Genomic DNA, 22,538 nt, shown 5'->3' on the forward strand with positions numbered 1-22,538 from the left:
CCCTCCACCAAACAAAACATGATGTGTTGAGGACACCACCCTCAAACCTGGAGCATGAAAGTGTTAGTAGCTCAGTCGTGTCCGACTCTTTGAGACCCCATGAGCTGTAACCATCCAGCGTCTCTGTCCATGGGATTCTCCAGGTAAGAATACTGAAAGGGGTAGCCATTCCCTTCTTCACGGGCCCTTCCCGACCCAGGGATCAAACCAGGGTCTCCTGCATTACAGGTGGATTCTTTACCACCTGAGCCACCAGGAGAGATCTCTGGAACACGTTGACTCATAATTGCAATATGACACAGCGAGAATTCCCAACTGCTGGAATGGCACTCAGGCTGCGCAGGGACCTAAGAACAATACCCAAGGTGCTCTTCTCATAACTGTTCTACATGCAAAAGTACAAAATGGGGCTGCGAGATTATAGAAAGAACAAGATGCCTCTGTTTTTCACATGAAGTGAGAGTCACTCTTGTGTCTGACTCTTTGTGACCCCATGGACTATACAGTCCATGGAATTCTTGGGCCAGAACACTGGAGTGAGTAGCCTTTCCCTTCTGCAGGGGATCTTCCCAACCCAGGGAATGAACCCAGGTCTCCCGCATTGCAGGCGGATTCTTTACCAGCTGAGCCACCAGGGAAGCCCAAGATATTGGAGTGGGTAGCCTATCCCTTCTCCAGCGGATCTTCCCGACCTAGGAATTGAACCAGGGTCTCCTTCATTGCAGGGGGATTCTTTACCAACTGAGGCATCCTGTCAATGCTGAAATTCTTTCCGATAGAAACAGCCACAGAAGCATGAGTATCTCCAAGGCCACCCAGTTGACTGACTCGCACCACATCTGAAAATGGAAATTCCACTCTTCTGTTGTTCAGGCCAAATGTGACGGGCCAGACACCTGTGTTTCTCCCACCCCTGTACCCAGCCCATCAGCGAATGGTAATGTCTCCGGGTACCAAGTACATCTGGACTCCTGCTGCCCTCTGTCCACATCTCCATCATCCCCAGCAGGTCACTTCTGTGGCCCTGCATGCTTCTCCACGTCCACACCTGCATGACCACAGGTTCTCAACACGGAATCAGAGTCACCCCCGAGAACTGGGGGTCAGATCACACCACTCCTCTAGACCCTCCCAGAGGCTCCCCCTCCCACTCAGGGGAAAACCAAAGCCCTGAGGTTGGCGCTGAAGGCCCGCACATGACCTGACCAGCTGCCGGCCCCTCTGTACCCGCCCACCTCCTGCGGGCACACGGTCCTTGTCTCCTCTGCCGAGCACATCCCCTGCCCCAGGGCTGTTGCACCTGCTTCTTTGCACCTGCTGTGCACCCCTCCCCATGTATGGATATGAACCTGTTAGAGAGCAACTGACCTCTCTTTACTGTCTGTTTCCTGTCTTCTCTCAACACCTGACACAACAGCTGGGTGTCATTTGTTGTTGTTGCTGAGTGATGGAGTCCCAGTGCAGGAGTGCCTGGCACATAGTAGGTAGCTGGGAAATATGGGTTCTGGGAATAAACAGAATTACAAATAGAATAGACATTTTCTTAACAGCCTGTAGGTCATTTAGAAAAGTGATCTTTCTGTAAAGAACTCTGCAATGTGACAATATTGTGTGGTTATTGCGTGCATGTGTGTGTGTGTATATAGATGTATACACATATATATATATATACTCATGTAAGGGCTCCCCACGTGGCACTAGTGGTAACAACATGCTTGCCAGCGCAGGAGAAGTAAGAGACTCGGTTTCCACTCCTGAGTAGCAAAGACCCCCTGGAGGAGGGCATGGCAACCCACTCCAGTGTTCTTGCCTGGAGAATCCCATGGACAGAGGAGGCTGGTGAGGTAGAGTCTCTGGGGTCACAAAGAGTCAGACACGAGTGAAACAACCTAGCATGCATTCTCATGAATGTTTTTATATATGCGTGTATGCATAATTTTGTGATGATAACTACCTGAAAGAATTATCACTTAATACTTTTCCTGTTTCACACATATGTTTGAATCTTTTGATGGCCACACTTGAGTACACACAAGGGACAGAGAACACCGCAGATCTCTGGACTCGCCCACTCACCTTTGGCTGAATGCCATGCTCCGCTTTCTGGACGTCTTGCTGTAAATTCAGGTACAATGACAGCAATCCTTCTCCTTCTCTGATGGCCTATCCTATCATCATCGTTCAGTCGCTCAGTTGTGTCCGACTCTCTGCGATCCCACTGACTAGAGCCAGTCAGGCTCCTCTGTCCATGGGATTCTCCAGGTAAGAATACTGGAGTGGACTCCCATTCCCTTCTCCAGAGGATCTTCCTGACCCAGGGATCGAACCCGGGTCTCCTGCGTTGCAGGCAGATTCTTTACCATTTGAGCTTCAGGGAAGACATTCCCAATTTGGAACCAGTCCATTGTTCCAACAAGCCCCTTATTATCTTGGATTGCGTTTGTCCTACAAGATCGGTGAGCCCAAGGGAGAACATAACAGCTGAGATCCCCCTCATGAACTAGAGGAAGAGGCAGGCTTAGAACTAATTGTGCCAAGTGTGAGAAGGACATGAGAATTCAAATCAAACAGGGGTATTCTCTAGAGGAAAAGGGGCTGGGAATACATTTTTGAGGAAATTACTTTTAAGTGGGGACTTTAGAAATAGTAAGGAAATAGCAATTCAAAAGATAAGGTAGGGGTGTGTGGAGTTGCTCCTGGAGACACAGCAGTAGGCTGTGGGTCAAGAAGGAACACAAGAAGAACTGGCACCTGAGAAAAGATGAACAGGATGTGAGATAATGAGGGAGGAGGAGCAAAGAAAAGAAATAGAAAAGGCAGTGGCAGTGAAAGTCGCTCAGTCATGTCTGACTCTTTGTGACCCCATGAACTGTATAGTCCACAGAATTCTCCAGGACAGAATACTGGAGTGGGTAGCCTTTCCCTTCTCCAGGGGATCTTCCCAACCCAGAGATCAAACGCAGGTCTCCCGCATTGCAGGAAGATTCTTCACCAGCTGAACCACCAGGGAAGCCCAAGAATGCTGGAGTGAGTGAGTAGCTTATCCCTTCTCCAGCGGATCTTCCCGACCCAGGAATCAAACCAGGATCCCCTGCATTGCGGGAGGATTCTTTACCAACTGAGCTATCAGCGAAGCCCATAGGAAAGACAGGTAGGGATCAATTCACCCAAATTCTTTCAGGGAGGTTATTTTATTCTAAGGCACACTATGAAGCCTTTGAAAAGCCTTAAGCAGGAGAGTGAAATGATCTGATTTATATTTCAAAAAGATTGCCTGGTATGTGAAAAATGTATTGAAGGGCGCAAAAAGAAAAAAAAAACAGTCACAGAAGATGCAGCAGATTTTGTCAATAGCCAAGCATGAAAGCAGAAGATTCAGAGAAGTGGGAAGATTTGAGATACAATATGAGAGGAGACTGATGGCATCTGGTGACCACTGTAGATGGAAAACTGAGGGGGAAAGGGAATCAGAAATAAGCAACTGGTTTGTGGTTTGTGGTCCCCCGATCTCCAGAAACGTGCAAATTTAGAGAGAAAACATGGGGGGAGGGAGATACCTGGGAGAAATTCACAAGGAGGTGTCAAAAACCCGAGAGGAAAGGGCTATAATGCAGAGTTAAAAATTGAAAGCATCCACCCACAAATAATGTTTAAATCCATGGGAATAAACAATACAATGCAAAGCAAGTACCTGGCAGGGCAAAGGCTAGAAAATACAAAAAAAGCAAAGTAGAAGATGAGTATGAGGCAAGGAGACCAGGATGGGGTGGCTTTGAAGCAGAAGGGACCCCAGGGAGTGCCCTTATTGAGGTCAAGAGAGCATTGAATCAATGACTGGTCTTCAGCTATCTCCAACAATGCTGAGAGGTCCCATAAGTTGAGGATAAGGCCATCTGTGGGTCTAACAGAGAACTTGCAAATGACCTTGAAAACTGCAATCTGGGTGTAGTGGGACAAGCAGAAGCTCCTTTGGATGTAGAATAGTGGTCTTATTGAGGTTGGGAGCAGATGCTTCTTTAAAAAGTTTAGGCATTATTGACACATATACACTATGGATGTGGTTAGTCACTCAGTCATGTCTGACTATTTGTGACCCCATGAACTGTAGCCCACCAGGCTCCTCTGTCCATGGGGATTCCCCAGGCAAGAATACTGGAGTGCATTGCCAAGCCCTCCTCCAGGGGGTCTTCCCAACCCAGGGATCAGAACCCAGGTCTCCTGCATTGCAGGCGGATTCTTTACCGTCTGAGCCACCAGGGAATATGGATACTATGTATGACATAGATAACTATTGAGAATACACTGTGTGGCAAAGGGAACTCCACTTAATGCACTGTGGTATTATTCTAAATGGGAGGGAAATCCAAAACGGAAGCAATATATGTATACCTGTGGCTGATTGACTTTGTCATACAGCATAAACTAACACATTGCAAAGCAACTATACTCCAGTAAAATTGATTTAAGAAAATGTTTGGGCATAAAGGGAAGCTGAAATATAGGACAACAGTTGAAAACAGGCATAAGATCAAGGGGGAAGATAGAAGAGAGAAAATAATACAGTGTGACAGGAATGATTAGGGGAGAACCGATGACATGGAAAGAGTGGGGTTCACTGGAGAAGCAATGGCTTTGAGAATTCAAGGTGAAGTGGGCAAGAGAGTTGCCTTGAAAAAGAGGGTTGACAAGATGGACCAAATGCAGGTAGAGCAGTGTGGCAGGGAAATCAGAAAAGTGTGCACATAAAGCTATCAATTTTCAGTGAAGCAAGCTCTAAGAAACCCACAGGCTCGTGCCCATCTCAGAGTCGGCTTCCTGGGGGACCAAACTGGCAAAAGCCGACTCGAAGCTCCAGTCAACACATCAAGGACTCCAATATATGCCTCCACGTCCCCCTTAAGTTCCAGGCTCTCCATCTCTCCTCTCAGCACCCTTTCTAGAATGTGATTACATCTCAAATATAGAAATAAATGTGACACTTTCCCTGTGGAACTCTGGATTTCCTCATCCCTACGACTCAGTCCTTGCCAAACTGCTTCATCTCTGTGAACAGAATCACCATGTACCCAGACACTGAAGCCAAAAGTCTAGAGCTAAGCTGCTCCTCTCCCCCAGAGGCCCCTCTGCTCCCCTTTCAGTCCCGTCGGCCCCACCTTTCAAACTGACCTCAGGTGAGTTCACTCCGACCTCTGCTGCACTCTGTGCTTGGTCGCTCAGTCGTGTCCGACTCTGTGACCCCATGGACTGCAGCCCACCAGGCTCCTCTGTCCATGGGATTCTCCGGGCAGGAATACTGGAGTGGGCTGCCGTGTCCTCCTCCAGGGGATCTTCCCCACTCAGGGATTGAACCTGGGTCTCCCACATTGCAGGTAGATTCTTTACCATCTGAGCCACCAAGGAAGCCCACCGAGTTCCAGCTGCCTTGGATTCCCGCCTAGACTGCACAGCCCTGTAACTCCTCCCTCCTGTTTGTGCTCCTCCACCCTGTTCTCCACACAGCGTCCCGACTCCAGCTGTAAAATAAGGTTAGCTAAGAATCACGACGTACTGTTCCTCTGCTCCAGACTACTCAGTAGCCTCCTGCTTACCCCACCAGTTCTGAGGGTCTAAGAGAACCGGCTGCCCCTGACCCCCAGCATCTCTCCCCATCCCCGCTTCCCTCAGCTCCAGCCACACTGGCTTGTAACTGCGCTTGAACACACTCTCCATGCTTCTCACAGCCTCGGGGACACTGAAGGTGCTGTTTCCTTTTCTGAGATGCTTTCCTATCAGGTCTCTGCATGACCCTCTAGTTTTCTGGATCTTCGCCCCCCAGTCATTCTGCACAGAAGCTGCCCAAGAACATCCACGTAAAACAGCCTCCGTGATCTGCCACTCGCTTCCTTGCTTCCTTCTTCGTTATAGTCATATGGTGACCAGTGCAATTTTTTTAATTGCATTTTTAAAAAATTGCATTATTTATTTATTTTTGGCCGCATGGCATGTAGGATGTTAGTTTCCTGACCTAGGATCAAACCCACACCCTCTGTATTGGGAACACAGAGTCCTCACCACTGGACTGCCTCGGGAGGCCTGGTCGCTACTTCAAATCGTGCTATTTCCTTCTTACCTGTCTTTCCCACCAGACCCTGAGCACCATGAGGATAGATGGGACAGATGTCTTGTCTCTGGTGTTTATTGCTGTGTCCTCTACATCTAGAATAATTCCTAGTACTACTTTGTCCGACACTTTGCAACCCGCAGACTGTAGCCTGCCAAGCTCCTCTGTGCATGGAATTCTCCAGGCAAGAATGCTGGGTAGCCTTTCCCTTCTCCAGGGGATCTTCCCAACCCAGGGATTGGACCCAGCATTGCAGACAGATTCTTTACCAGCTGAGCTGCCAGGGAAACCCCCTAGCACTAAAGAGATGTTAATTAATATTTACCAAACAAATGCATGAATAAACAACAGAATAGTTTCCATATTAAAATTCTTCTAGAGTAGAGGTAAGAATTTGTGAAACCCAACCTTGAAATTATCCCAGGCCATGTTGTAGAACTTGAAGCAATGGATCTGTTCCACATTTAAATGTTTGAACAGATTTGAAGCTCCCTTTTGAAAAAAAACACTTACAAATGGTGACCTTGTAAACTGACGGCAGCGGTGAAGCGTGGTGTTGCCAGATTAAAAAACAATGTCCAGTTAAATTTGAATTTCAGATAAACAGAGTTTTTTAATATAAGTATGTACCACGTGGTATTTGGAACATGCTTATCCTTTAAAATCCGTTGTTTATTTGTCTTTAACTGAGGATCCTTTATTTTTATTTGCTAAATATAGACACCTAGTGAAATAGTCTCCCATCAAATAAACCATCACCTGCAACCCTGACATTCGTTGTTGTGGGATATGTGTGTGTGTGTGTGTGTGTGTGTGTGTGTGTGTGTGTGTGTGCGCGCTCAGTCAGTAAGTCATGTCTGACTCTCTGCGACCCCATAGACTGTAGCCCTTCACACTCTGTCCATGGGATTTCCCAGCAAGAACGCTGCAGTGGGTTGCCATTTCCTTCCCCAGGGGATCTTTCCAACCCAGGGATCAACCCCAAGTTTCCTGAATTGGCAGGTGGATTCTTTACCACTGAGCCACCTGGGAAGCCCCTTTGATGTGGAAGACCTGTTATTTAATTTCTTGCTCTAAACTTCAGTTGTGAAGTGTCAGGGAGAGAAATGCTATCAAAACCACACCCAGACAGCTAGTGTCATGAAGAATGATTTAGAGGAAATGTTAACGATTTATTTTCCCAGGACGCTTTTAGCTTTCTCTCTCTATGAAGTGCATCACTGGAACATGTTACACACAGGAATTCCATTCGCTTCAGATCCTGGCAGAATCACCCTCAAAGGATGAATCCACGTCACGTGACACTGGGCTTCCTCCCCACCCCCTCCAGTCTGCTCTTTCTGCTCCACCGGGTTCCTGGTCCAGGAGGTGGGCCTTGCTGAGGGTGCCCTGTTCTCAGATGTCCTGTTGGGCCGCCAGGGAGGAGCCGGGGCGGCAGCTCTGTGAGTGGAGGAGAGTGAAGGCGTTGCTCCCCTTGGCATTCCTCCCGCGAGGAGCCTTGTGCAGGCTGCATGTCCTCAACGAGGGACACAGCACCCTCAAGGCGGCCCTTCAGTAGGACTCTCTGCTCTGGCTTCCGTAAGCCTGGTCTCCTGGTGCCCCTTCTTGTCTGCAGGGGGTAACAGGCAGCCCAGCGATCCTAGTGGCCCTGAATCTCTGCATCCCGTGGCTTCAACCTATCCACATCCCTTGTAAGGGATGCGAGGCAGGCAGGAGAGGTAGTCACCGTGAATGGGCCGTCTGTGTCCTGCTGGGTTCCTGACCCGCACACTCTCCAAGGACCAGACAGACGAGGACACCTTTTTATTATCTCTGTATCTATTTACTGAGGACATCATCACATTCTCCCTCAGAGTGGACTAGAGAAACACCACCGTTCTTTTTCTGTGTGCTTCCTCTCCCTTCTCGGTCACTCTGAAATGGAACTACATCTATTGGTCCATCTGTATGATGGAGGAGGACAGAGGAGCAGGAACAAATGGCAGCATTACTACTCCTGCGACATTTTTAAAGAGCAAAAGAGTGAAATGGTTTAAAATAGCTTTGAAAGTGAAAGTGAAAGCGAAAGCCGCTCAGTTGTATCTGACTCTTTGCGATCCCATGCACTGCCAGGCTCCTCTGTCCATGGAATTCTCCAGGCCAGAACACTGGAGTGGGTAGGCATTCCCTTCTCTAGGGGATCTTCCCAACCCAAGGACTGAACCCAGGCCTCCTGCTTTGCAGGCAGATTCTTTACCATCTGAGCCACCAGGGAAGCCCTAAGATAGCTTCGTATGTGTCAGTCGCTCAATCATGTCTTTCCCTTTGAAACCCATAGACTGTAGCCCAAGGGGCATGGAATTTTCCAGGCAAGAATACTGGAGTGGGTTGCCATTTCCTCCTCCAGGAAAACAGCTTTAAAATGTGTTAAATAGTTAAATACTAAATACTTACTTTTATAGTTTACATGCTTTAAACATTTGGAATTACAAATGACTGTACATTGTGACATCATCTGGAGTTGTATAAAACAACCTGAATCGTTTTATGAGACCTCCTTTAACCGTGTTTGTTTTTACCAAAGTAGGAGAACTAAATTGGCTGACTTCCAGAGATGCGCCTTGGTGTTGACTTTATTCTGTATCTTCAGGCACCACAGTTCTACTGGGAGCTGCTGCCTCTGCAAAGGATTGCTTGTTACTATCTGGTCAGTAGCACATTCACAGACTAAGATACTTCTGGCAAATTAAAGAAAAAGATTCCACAGTAGGGTTCTTTACCTCTGAACACCAGGTCTTGCTGAACCAAAATTCTAAGGAAGTTTAAACTTCAGAGTTTAAAAAGTTATAAGGTTTTTACATAAATATCCGATATTTTGCACATATTTCCTAAATGCTATCTTATCTTGCCCCTTGTACATAAAATTTATTTATGTGCACATTTAAATACCTTCTCTTATAAAGCATCATTTATTTAATTAAAAAGTAACTACAGAAAAGTAAAGTGGCTTCGTTTAAAATTAAATTCTGGCTTTCACATAGGGTTACTAAAAGGTTATTAAGGTCTTAACGAGTATAATTTTGGTCTACTATTTGCTACTATTTTATAATTCATGAATTGTAGTCAAACATAACAGATGTAATTTCCTATTTTTAATGTTGATTTTCTTTGATTATATGAAAGGAATAAGTCTATACTTCATCTGTTAATTTCTGGAAAATATGATTTAAAGAAATTCTTATGATGATTATGGATTTGTTAGTTTCTCTTTTATTTTTTCCCATCAGATTGTGCCTTATGCACATGAAAGCATAAATTCGTTAGCTGCTAAAGCTCAGAGGTTTGTCATTCTCTTGGGATAATTGACAAGGATGCAATCAAAATGCAGGCACTGGTTCCTTGTTCTGTGGAAGCACCATTCTAAGGGGTTGCCTGTATGAGCTATTTAATCTTTATGCAGCATCATATGGAAGGTGGTTTTATCATCTCCACTTTTCACCTGAGGAAATTAAGGCAGCAAAGTTTAACTGGCTTATTCTTGATGTCACAGACAGTGAGGACCCTGAACTATCTCTGCTGCTAACATTTGTCATTAATAACTGTCTTTAATAACTGCACCCATATAATTTTTATGTCAAATATCATACCTGGCCATACATTTCTCTGATGCTACAGCCAGTTCAAGTGATAAACACTCACTTATGTAAATGAATTCTGGTACTGTCTAATACACACACACACACACACACACACACACACACACATGATTTGACCACAGTGCCATTTTATATATATTTTGTATGTGTATCATAGCACATGTATGCATAAATATGTGTGTATTCCAGTGTAGGAGATGCAAGAGACGTGAGTTCACTCCCCAGGTTGAGAAGATCCCCTGGAGAAGGAAATGGCAACCCACTCCAGTATTCTTGAGTGAGAAATCCCATGGACGGAGGAGCCTGGCGGGCTACAGTCCATGCGGTCACAAAGAGTCGGACACGACTGAACGACTGAACACACATATGTCAATATAAAGACACTGGGCAGGGAGCCAATGGACATTCATGTGACTCTCTGCCAGGACCGTTCTTTATCCTAGAGGAAGGTCTGTACCCCACAAAGGGAGAGCAAATGTGACAATGTAGGGCAGTCACAAAACAAAAAAAATACCTCCTCAGCCACATCAGATCTTAACGTGTCATGTAATTAAGGAATATGTGCACCTTCATTCACTTATTCTCTTTCACACATTTGATCAGCAGGTTGTCTGCCAAGCCTTGGAAGTGGGTATGCAGAGGTGGGTGTGCCAGACACACCTGCCCGGGGGCATGGAGCCTCACACAGCAGGTGCCATCAAACACGAGCTGTGCAGAAGAAGAGGGGGAAAAAAAAAAAAAAAAGAAGAGGGGGTATCTAACTTAGGGAAGGCAAGGATTTCCAAGTGGCATCCTGAAGCGTGGAGGGCAGTTCACGGGGGCACACACAGGGGAAGGAGAGCCTTCCAAAACCACACACCAGGACCTGGGCCGCTGAAACCTACCTGCTCTTGTATTAAACAAACCTCTTCCAATCCTTCTTCTGGCTGCGTTTCCCTCCAAAGAATGAATTCTGTAAACCAATTGCAATGCCCATTAGAAGATGGCAAGAGTCTGGAGGTGAGCTGCAGGCAGTGCAATATGCTGTCTGTGCCATAGGTTCCTGGGTTCTGATACAAAAACTGGAAACTGCACCACATTAAAGTCTGTTGTGAGCAGTGGATCTTTTAACGTCTGGATAAGTGCTATAAAAGGGAGGCTTTTCAGCAAGTTTTCAGAAATTTTTAATTGCACTGTTTGAAAATGATCACTTTGGGTTCTAGGCACTATAAAACCAAGTATCACCGAAATAATTTTGATGCTCTGACATATTTATTGACCAAAAGGAGGTTAACCAGGTCAAGTTCTGTTTGCTCTTGCCAGAAATATGTGCTATTAATACAGTCACGTGTTTGCGTCTCTATGGCTCACAGATGAAAAGCATATTTTGAAAGTGAATTTTACTAAAACGTAGGGCTGTTGGCTCTGAATTCCATTTTCATCACTGAAATGTTTATTTGCTGTGAGCACAGCTGTAACATGGTCCAAACCTCCTCTCCCCCGTGGAGAGCACCAGTTTTTATATCACCACTAATAGCTTGAAGATACCAGCAGAATGACATCTGTTTTCAGGCTTATATACCTTTAACAAAGAGCAAGGCAAAACATAATTTTCTTCTTCTTTGCAAGAGGAATTATAAAGGCGGGGCAGGGCCTTTAAAATTGATCTATTTCTTGATTATTTAACCAGGATCATATCTATCCTTGCCCGATCTTCCCAAACATCAAAGACAAGGAAATATGATGTAAAGCTGAGTGTGAATTAACTATTCAATAAACCTTCACTTGTTTATCATACTAATTAAGTACTCACTGCAATTTGACCAGGGCTGAGCTAAAACCTACTTTCTGCTATATATGGTTCCAAGAATTAGAGCAGATTGAAACGGAACGAGGGTAAGATTTCTAGGGTTAAGCATCTCCCTTACCGAGCAAAAGCAATTGGTTTTCAGTTTACAACCATTGCATCTATTCATTTATGAGTAGGCAGCCAAATCTATACCTGAAAAATTTCTGTCAATTCTCAATCAACTTATTTGTTACATTTAAAAGAAACAAAGCTCTGTTTCCTTAAGCAGATTTCTGAGGGAAAATACACACACCGTAAATGTTACCATTGTCAGTGGTGCATTTCGGCGGCCTGGATCCAGCTCATTCATCAGGCCATGCAGTCAGCACCCCTGTTTCTTTGTGGTGTGTTTCGATGTTTGTTTATTCATTTTTGGCTGTGCCGAGTCTTCCTTGCTGTTCAGGCTCTTCTCTAGTTGCGGGGTGTGAGTGTCTCACTGCGGCGTGTGACCCGTTGCAGAGCACAGGCTCCAGGCACTCGCCTTCAGTGGTCGTGGCACTCAGGCTTCGTTGCCCTGCAGCCCGCGAGATCTTCTCAGACCTGGAATAGAACCTGCGTGTCCAGCGCTGGCAGGCAGATTCTTCACCACTGAGCCACCAGGGGAGCCCCACCTCTGTATCTCAGAGTGGAACCACTATGCTAAGTGAGAGAGGCCAGACACAAAAACCCACATATTGTATGATTCCACTTACACGAAGCAACCAGATTAGGCAAGTCTGCAGATAGAGAAAGCGGAGCTGCTTGGGGCCTGGGGGTAGAGGACGTGGCGGTGACTGACTGATGGGGATAGGGTTTCTCTTTGGGGTATTAACATTTTTCTGAAACGAGGCTTTCTTCATGGCCCACTCAGGGTCACTCTCACAGCTGTCACTGAGAAAAGTGCCTAGTGGTCTTGGAGACCCCGTGACTGAGTCTGGTCATGTTGTCATTTTCTTTCAGCCCATCCAAGACCTCCCAGGCACATTGATGAGACCTTTTGTATCTCTGGAACAAGAGACACAGCACCTGTGGGCAGGAGTTAATAGATAGGAGGACAAGCGAAGTCACCATCCTCTGCCTGACCTGAGATTTAGGGCAGACACTAGAAAGTATCTCCTTCATCTACAAGATGAGGGAATTAGACTAGGTGATTGCAAATTCCTCACAGCATTGAAATTCTCAGACCAAAAAAACAAAGAAAAAAAGTTACCAGCTCAGATCTCTATGAAGATCTCTTGAGTAAGTGTAAGTTAGAAATTTCTAAGTGAGAGACAGAGCTCCTTCAGAAACCTCTTGCTGGATTGAAATCGAATTTGTTTTAACACCAAGTGGGCATCTTGCAAGAGAGGAGGATCTTGAGGGCATGAGCGTGGCCCCTCAGCAGCTTGCATGGGTGGAGCGTGAGGAGCACGGACCACGTTGTAGGGGGACCTGGACAGGGCTTGCCCAATGGACCGGGAAGGCATCCTTTGTCTTGCAGAAGCGCTGATGCTGATTGAGGGTCAAGAAGGTGGTGGGCAAAAGGGACATTCTCAGGACTTCTCAGATGGTTTACTTTGCCTGAGGATGCGTTGGGGACCACTGAGGCTGGGAGCAAGGCGAAGGTGGAGATGATGTGTCTCCTCTAAGGAGCTCTGGTCTTATCAGCGAGACTGACAGAACATACAGTGACTGTCACCGATGGCTATGAACTTTGTGCTCCACAACACCACACTCAGATGCGCGCGCACACACACACACACACACACACACACACACACACACACACCTTCCAGCCAACATTAGCACCCTCCACCAACACTCATCACAAATCTGAAGCCGTGGTTACCTGCTGACCGCTTACAACTGCACAAAATAACCCTGACTTAAATATCAGAATCCAACAAAAGTTCCATAGTAAAGGATGAAATACAAACCTGTATTATCTAAGAAATAGAAAAATGAGGAAACCCTCAGATAAGTTACAACATTCTAAAGCAGGCCGAGATAATAAAGATATCTTGATTTGGGAAAAGGAGGAAAGAGAATTCATGTCTGTTCCGCGGTCTGACGGTCCTCATAGTGGCCCAGGAAGGGGTGCTGACCACAGAGCCCTCGGGGCCTGGCCGGAGGGTGTGAGGCTGCTGTGGTAGTGTCCACGCGGGTGGGAGTCCAGGCTCCACGCTGCCCTGCAGCTCAGGGGGTCCATGGACAGACATCACTGGAGAGAGCACAACTCTCCTGGGCTGAGTTCTCCGCAGGATTGGGGAGGCAGAGACAGAAAGCGCATTTGAGCACATTGGCTGAGTCCACAACACCTGTGCTGGGTGAAGTCAAAACTGTAAACCCGCAGGTCGCCCTGCAGAGGGGCTGCCACCCACCCCAACCCCAAGCCCACCCTTCCCAGGAGACTCAGGGGTGTCCTTACCCCCCTGCCAGAATGCGTGGCACCCCGAGGGGGTGTGAACACCCACCCCCTGCATGAGTGAGTTCTGCGACTCAACACGCAGCTAGGGACATGCACACTCGGGGCGGAACAAAACAGGACTCAACGGTGTGCGGCCCAGAGGCCCCTGCCCGTGACAGTGAACGCAGGGCTCTAGAGCTCACCCCAGGAGAGCGGATCAGTCCTCCCGGCTGGCTTCTAAGCCACTGCACACCAGAGTGCCATTCAGAAGCCCGGTCTACACCTGGGTGACGCCCTGCAGGCCCTCTGCCCAGATCTCAGCTGTGGCCTCCAGCCCAGCAGAGGAATCCCATGGCTTCCCAGGTTGCTAAACAGACTGCTTCCCCACTGCTCTCCGGGCATTGTGGGTCTCCAACTTCCGCTGTGTCCTCAGAGGAGCTCAGGGGTACACTGCACCGAGGAAGGTCACCTGCCTGTAAAAGAGAGGGGACGGATCCCAGGGGTGCAGCCTGAACCCAAATTGTGTTCCACTGACAAAGACAGCCTTTAAGATCAAACAGAAGATCACAGTTCCCTGTCTTAGTTCCTCTTTGTGTCACAGGGAGTTGTATACACCCCCTTCTCACACACACACACACACACACACACACACCCCTTCTCTCTCTCACACACACACACCCCTACACACAAGGCAGCTCTCATCAGGAAGGCTGAGCTGCAGATAAAGGTCAAGTTTATTACAGCTGAGACAGAAAGAGACACATTCCTCCTGCTACACTGTTCCATCTTCTCACTGGCATGCAAACAGCGCTTAAACAGGCCCTGGTCCTGCCGCCCTCTCTTCCTGCGGGGAGACCCTGGGGATTTAACAGAGCAGAGGAGGAGTGGGGGGGGGTGGGGAGGAGAGACTCCAGGTGCCAAGAAAGCGCTTCTTCTATCCTTAGGAGCAAACCTCTCCGGAGGCAGGCAGGTGGCTTCTCCCAGCTGGGACTGCTCATGAGAACTGAGAGCCAAGACGGACATAGTTTATCATTAAAAGTTTGTGTTGATTAATTCTGTTATTGTTTCTCCTAATTATAAGATAAATATGTCTATTTTTAAAGGACTTGCAAAGCTCAGAAACATTATAAGAAAGCAAAAAGCACCCTACTCTCACATGATAAATTCTTTTAAGGAAGCACAGGGCTCCCTTCAAATTCAAGTTCACAGAAATGTCTTATGTAAGGTTTAGGAAAAGCTGTATCAAATGCCTAAACTCAAGGATTTGCAGGGCAGCCCTTGCCCATTAGGTAGACTCTTTCCATGAACACACAGACCCTCATTTACTAAACAGCCTTGCTGCAGTGTCTTTCTGAACACGTATTTCAGAAAGAAATACCCTTGCAGGGAGATATCCTTCCACGGCTTTCTGAAAGGATATTGACTCAGGAAGCACCATGTGCCTGGGTGTTCTGCTAGGTCAGCAGTGAGTATTTGCATATTTGCCAATAAATCTGGTAGCTTCCAGTTCAACACTGCGCTCCATAATTACTGGCTCCCCCATGATTTATCAGCACCCAGTTGGCCATATCTGTTTGCACGAGGTCTGCATCCCAGAAAGCCCATGTGGGCCAGGGGATGAAAAAAGGAATTGGAGAGAAATCAGATCTGAATGAAAGAGGCCGGTGAAGAAAACATTCCAAATGTTTCTCAATATTAAAAAATACGCTGAGGGCTTGAAATCACGCATTAAAATGTGGATAAAGAGGCAAACGTGTATCAATCCTTATTTAGGGAACAGAACCAAGGGGAGGGTGTGTCTGGGAGAGCAGACGTGGAGGAGAGATGGGTGATGACTTCAGATTCTGGTGGAGACGAAAGAGATGTGAGCACGGGGGTGAGTCTGTGAAGCGGGCCAGAGAGGGGGTGCATGGATGGGGGGCAGGCGTGTGGCAGAGTCACTGTGGGCTGTACCTGGGGTGTAGGTGGGACTTCAGACGACCCTCCCAGAACAGCCGGGAGTCGAGGCTGGAGCTCACGGCACAGATGGGGACCACAAGGACAGGTGTGGGAGTCGGAGTGGGTCCGTTCTCAGCAGGGGGTGAGACCAGCCCTGCGGCAGAGTCTGTGGGGCCTGGGAAACCTCAGCTTGCAGAGTTAGGCAGGGCGATAGTGCATCCCGGGGAGGGACATTCCAGAACACAGGGAGGACGGTGCCTGGCACTAGGGTCACTCACCCCTGATGAGAAAAGACAGAACCCCCCCGTTTCCACCAGATGTTTCCTTCATGATAGGAAGTCCTCCCAAGAGTCCCTTCAGGGGTGTGATGGGACCTGTAGTCAGAAGCCAGACTGCAATTTGTCGAAAAAGGGACAAAGAAACTCTATTCTCAGTAATTCCTCCAGGTGGTTTAGCCCAGACAGGAAGATATGGAAAAGCCCAAAAGGCAGAGAAAAAGCCAGAATCCAGGGAAGACGTTTTTTCATGGAAGGACGAACGCATCTTCTAAGCTGAGAGGGAAGTGGCTTGTGGAAAGATGTGAATCTGGAACACGGTCCCCAAGGGGTATTTAGAGCCCCCAAACCTAGAGTGAGATCTTAGGGTGTAACAGGTCATTGGTGAAACATTGGCTTCTTAGCCACATAACTCCTCTTAAGAAGCTTTAATTTAATAAAAGTTGGGGGGAAATGTCTGCATTTATGCCAATGGAAGATCTTTTTATGGGTTTCTGAAGTTTTCTTCTCTATCTCTTGCTCTTTTAAATCTATTGACAGAAAAACAGATGGAGACATAAATATATACAGGAGGGATAAATAGATCAAGAGATAGACTGGTGGATAGATAGGCGTTAGATTGATAGAGGGTGAACAGGTCAAGCCTTCTTGAAAATAACGAATCGACAAATTGCTGACAAACAAATCAATGATACTTGAGTCCTTAGAGAGTCTGTATCTTTGGATTGCTTTCAGCAGAATGTAGCTGGTTGACTAGGACTGCGGATAGAAAACAAACCTAGAAGCTGGGCATTTCTGGGGCAAGGCTCTTTGGAAAATGACACAAGTTAAATAACTATCTCAGTATAAAGTGAACGTCTCATAACCAAATGCACCCTTTCTGGCCTGGAAAAGAAGCTCCATATCCTATTTAAGGGCTTTATATGCATTAATCTTGGAACAATGCAAACCAAACGGGATCCTCTTTGTCTGCTCAGCCTGTGTCCTGCACACCATTATAGCTGGGAAATTGGGTAACACTGCTGACTCCTAGGAGTTGTATTTCAAACTCAATCCTTTGTGTTATCTCAAGTCATCAAAAAATAACAATTACCACAAGTACTTAGCTTATAGTAAATTCTCATGCAATCAATATTATAAAAAGACACTAAGCCCTAAAACAAAGACATGACCCAATATTATCCTTATAAAATTTTAAAAAGGCATTTTAAATACTATGCTCTGAACTTTTTAAATAACAGATGTGGTACACTTAAATGTCTCCACGGAGCATCTTGTGCTGTTTTCTCTGTAAAAATATACATTTAACCAGGTCTGTTAATTTGTTGTTGTTTAGTTGCTGAGTCATGTCTGACTCTTTTGCGACCCCATGGACCATAGCCCACCAAACACCTCTGTCCATGGGATTCTCCAGGCAACAATACTTGGCCACCTGATGCAAAGAACTGACTCATTCGAAAAGATCCTGATGCTGGGAAAGATTGAAGGCGGGAGAAAGGGATGATAGAGGATGAGATGGTTGGATGACATCACCGACTCAATGGACATAAGTTTGAGTAAACTCCAGAGTTGGTGATGGACAGGAAGGCCTGGCATGCTGCAGTCCATGAGGTCACAAAGAGTTGGACATGACTGAGCGACTGAACTGAACTGAACTGAAACTTGTAGGGGAAGGACCATCAAAGACATGTTCCAGATGAAGTCAGTCCTACAGACTCAGTCCTACAGAGGCTGTAGGAGGGGCCTGTCTGTACCTCTCTGTGACCTCCCAGCCAGGTTCTGGTCCAAATAAGCTGTGATGCACTGAGAAAAAGCCAGCCCTTCAACTCCCGTGTCCTGCGGGATTCATTCCGGCTGTCTGCAATTTGCCCATCATCATGGGAATCGTGAGCTCTAGAGAGGTGGTCTCTGTTCTTCAGCAGATTGTAGGTGATGACTCAGCAGTTTTCTCAGGTCCTCTTGGGAGATGCTCTGCACATATCCTGCTGCACCTGTGGTTCCTTGTGGGGTTTCTGTAGGATGGACCACGTGACAGAGCCACAGAGACATGTGGCCCAGAGGAGTTAGCATAAGTTCTGAGAGAGGCCTTTGTTCTTTCTTCCATCCCATGGTCAAGCTTTAAACCCTCAGAAGAGAAACGTGATCTAACGCATTTGTAGGAAGCTTAGAAGCCTTGTGGGCTTCCCAGGTGGCGCCAGTGGTGAAGAACCAGCCTGCCAATGCAGGAGACTTAAGAGATGTGAGTTCGATCCCTGAGTCGGGAAGATCCCCCGGAGGAGGGCATGGCAACCCACTCCAGTATTCTTGCCAAGAGAGTCCCGTAGACAGAGGAACCTAGCAGGCTACCGTCCATGGGGTCGCAAAGAGTCAGACACGACTGAAGCAACTTAGCACACAGGCACAAGGAGCCTTGTAACAGCACACTGGCAGTGGGGGGCTTGATGTCGACTAGGCGTCAGCGCTCAGCTGTTTCCCATCGCTGACAAATATAGATTCCAGCAAATCTCATTTCACTGTGTTAGCTGACAGTCCAAATCACACAATTTGGCAATCTGTGAGGGCTTCTCAAGCCGTCAGTTTGAATTAGCCAAGCTCTTCATAAGTTTTATGCTAATTTAAGATTTGGGGAAGATGAAAAAGAGCCTAAGTTTGTTGACAAGTGTGAGAGGAACAATTGTTCTGGCACGTGTTAAAAATGGCTAGGAAGACTTAATTTGAGGCTATTGCAATGGGGGATACCAACTGAAAATTGTTGTTCACCGTCTGGTTCTATAAGAACGAAGTCACTGGTCACTGCAGGCCCTGACCATTAACACATCACGGAAGGACCTCAGAGTGGACATCAGGAACGAGGCCCTCTGTGCTCTGGGAAACTGGAAGAACAGGCCTTCAGAGAGCTAGATACTTTCAGCCCAGTATGAGCCCAAGTTCTTGCATCTTCTCATACTGAAAAAAACCACTAAGATCACTAAAGGAGACATCTGTTTCTGGTGACTATTTGCAGTTCAGTTCAGTTGCTCAGTCATGTCCAACTCTTTGCAACCCCATGGACTGCAGCACGCCAGGCTTCCCTGTCCATCGCCAACTCCCAGAGCTTGCTCAAACTCATGTCCATTGAGTCGGTGATGCCATCCCACCATCTCATCCTCTGTCGTTCCCTGCCCCCCCTGCCTTCAGTCTCTCCCAGCATCAGGGTCTTTTCCAATGAGTCATTTCTTCTTATCAGGTGGCCAAAGTATTGGCATTTCAGCTTCAGCATCAGTCCTTCCTGTGGACATTCAGGACTGATCTCCTTTAGGATGGACTGGTTGCAACCTTCTGCCAAAACGTGTGCTTCAGCCTTCGTACAGCCTTCACTAAAACCACATGTACACGGAGGTCCCTAAGGAAGGATGTGCCAGGGTTTGGTTCTGCTTATGGTCCCTCTAAGCCTGTTGCCAGAGATTTTGAAACTATGGGGCTTTAATGTTTTACAATTTTTGTGGCGTATGAACTTCTGCCTCATTGTAGTTGTGTCTGTCTGGAGGTATGTATGCTGTCACTGCAGACCTGCCTCAGTTGACACCTTCTTCAGCCTTCTTGGTGACCAGCTCACAGTCCTGCAGCTGATAGTCACTCTGAGACCAATGCTCCAAACACTCCATCCACTGCTATACATCATTCTGGCCAGTTTTTGTTTATAACTGTCCTGGGCTGTAGTAGAAGCTGTATCAGAAACTGTGAAGATGGTGTTTTGGCTTTTGCTTCCTCTGACAATTTCATGACAACACTAAGATTTTTGTTCATTTTGGTAGTGAATCTCACTGACAATAAAATTACCTAGAAATCATTTGGCTGATATTAATGTACCTGTGCATGCATGCTCAGTTGTATCAGACTACTTTGCCAGCCCCATGGACTATAGCCTGCCAAGCTCCTCTGTCCATGTGATTTCCCAGGCAAGAATACTAAAGTGGGTTGCCATTGATTCCTCCAGGGCACCCTCTGGACCCAGGGATCAAACTCATGTCTCCTGCATTGGCAGGCAAATTCTTTAGCACTAGTGCCACCTGGGAAGCCTCATTAATATCATTTTATATGCTATAAAAATCTTCTGCCATTATACACAATTATTTTAAATACATGATTTGTAACATTCTTTGGCCAAATACCTGAATAAGCTTGAGTGTTTCTGCTCTACTAATGAAAAAGGATGTCTTGAAAATGCTTGCCTCTACATCCTCTAGGAATACTTCATAAAACCCCATGCAGTGAAGACAGAAGGAGTGGACGTCCATCTGTGACACATGCCACGGTGAAGGGGGTCCTGACATCCAAGCACACATGTGGCCCCAAGGATGTGAGGGGCCAGGCCTGGGCTCCTGCAGTGCCCACCTGGATCCACAGGAGAGTCAGTGCAAATGGAATCAAACTCTTGAGGCTGAGAAATAATTCTCCAGACAAATTACCCGTGAGCACCCCGGCACGTTAAATTATGTCAGTCCTCAGTACCGCTTCTGAATATTTCAGGTTATGTTGTGGATTAAAATCATAACTTTAAATACCAAGCTTTAGACCTTCCTGTTTCGAGAGTGAAATGTTCTCATCATTTTTTAAAAAGTAGTGTTTTTTTTTTTGTTAAGAAGAATTGCAGGGGACTTCCCTGACAGTCCAGTGGTTAAAACTTCACCTTCCAATGCAAGGAGTGTAGGTTTGATCCCTGGTCAGCGAGTTAAGATCCCACATGCCTCAAGGCCAAAAAACAAAACATAAAAAAGAAGAATATTATAACAAATTCAAGGTTTTAAAATCGTTTTTAAGAAGATGAATTGCAGGATCCCTTAGTCGGGGTGATGTAATGGTCTCCTAAATATTGCTGAGGAAGAGCATGAAGGTGCTGGGTAAAAATAACTAATATTTGATGCAGGATCCTTGGCCAGAGAGAACCACACTTGTTCAAATATCAAGGATCTGTACAGCCCGGTGTTAGCAAGCTTTGAGGAAATCACCTAGTGTGTACCAGGCCCTTTACACAATGATTCCACTTAACCATTGTAACAGATGCATAAGATCATTATTAGTAACCATTTTTCACCTAAGAAGAAAATATGTCTTAAGGAAGTTCATTTGCCCACTGATCTCTTAGGAGGGACGTTGTCCTGATTAGACTTAGCCCCGGATGATCTGAGAAGGTCAGAGTCTGATCTTCTGCCCAAATATTTCATTGTCTCACCTCTGCACATAAGACAAACATCTTCTTAAGGGATTGTTCTGCCAACAATATTGATAGAGGACCCGAGAGAAGGTGTGCCTCAGGTTTGGTCATGCAAGCAATTCAACATTGCTGAGCACCTGTTGTGAGCTGGGGACATTTTCACACCAGCATTAAAGTCCAGGTTTCAAAATGCAAATGAACACAGGACAATAATGATTCAGCTATATAAGAGAGGTGTGAAGCCCGATGGAAATTCACAAAAGTGAGATTAGGGTCTAAAAGGAAAAGGGGGTTGATGGAGGCTGTAGGAGACCCTCTTCATGAAGGGACAATCAGAGGCAAAGTGTACTTTTAAAAAGTACTCTTGTTTAAAAAGAGATACAAGACAGTCCAGTCTTCAGATGGACCTCTCATTAAAAATTTCAAAATATAAAGAAATCAAAACTATAGACTATCAATTCATAATCTGATCATAGTGGATAAATGGCAATATTCTTTAGTGATTTCCACATTCTCATAGTTACAATATATCTTCAGACGTTGGTGTTACAATATTCAGCGACAAAATCATTTACCCTAAGGAAACAGTGACTCACAGGAAAGCTTCAAGGTATCATTTATTAACTCTCCTCGCGTTATACAGGGTGCACCTGCTATTTTTCTGTTATCTCAGGTACAAGATGTTATTGTCTCCAAATGTGAGGTGTGTTCTGAGAGCTTGTAGATAATAGGGCAAGACAAGGAGCCACTCAGGCACCACAGCCCCACCCTGTGGTCAGTTACCCACCCCTGTATCAGTTACTCATCACTGCATAACAACCACCACCCAAACCAAGGCTTTAGAACAAGGTATGTATCTTTGCTCCCATGTCTGTGGGTCTTCAAGTGTTCTCTGGCTCTCCATTGGGCTGGGTTGGAATGGCACTGCTTCCCACATCAGACCCGTGGTCCAGGTCCACCCACACATCTTACTCTGGAGTCAAGGCTGAAAGCCAGCAGTCACCATGGGAACATGTTCTCATGGCAACAGCAGAGACCTGAGATGCTGAGTGGACACGTGTGAGACCTCCTGTGATAAGAAATGGAACACCGTCACTTCTGCAGATATATCGTCAGGCGAAGCAAGACCCATGGCAAAGTCCAAAGTGAAGGGCCAGGGACATGCATACTGTCTGTGAAGAGGGCACGGAGTGTGTGGATGCA

At 46.4% G+C, this 22,538-nt stretch overlaps 1 long non-coding RNA gene across 2 annotated transcripts; it reads left to right on the top strand.

Annotated features, from left to right (window-relative positions):
- The first annotated feature begins 295 nt into the window (after nucleotides 1–295).
- LOC145516732 (uncharacterized) lies at nucleotides 296–6,873 on the top strand. 2 transcript variants are annotated; one of them, XR_014061709.1, is made up of 4 exons: nucleotides 296–365; nucleotides 726–2,127; nucleotides 2,980–3,151; nucleotides 5,370–6,873. It is a non-coding gene; the product is annotated as an uncharacterized LOC145516732 (long non-coding RNA). The 2 variants fall into 2 exon arrangements; XR_014061708.1 differs by lacking the exon at nucleotides 5,370–6,873 and adding an exon at nucleotides 4,763–4,992.
- The last annotated feature ends 15,665 nt before the right edge of the window (nucleotides 6,874–22,538 follow it).

The sequence above is a fragment of the Giraffa tippelskirchi genome, chromosome 8 (assembly GCF_054371585.1).
Source record: "Giraffa tippelskirchi isolate mGirTip1 chromosome 8, T2T-mGirTip1v1.2.pri, whole genome shotgun sequence".
NCBI classification, from domain to species: Eukaryota; Metazoa; Chordata; class Mammalia; order Artiodactyla; family Giraffidae; genus Giraffa; species Giraffa tippelskirchi.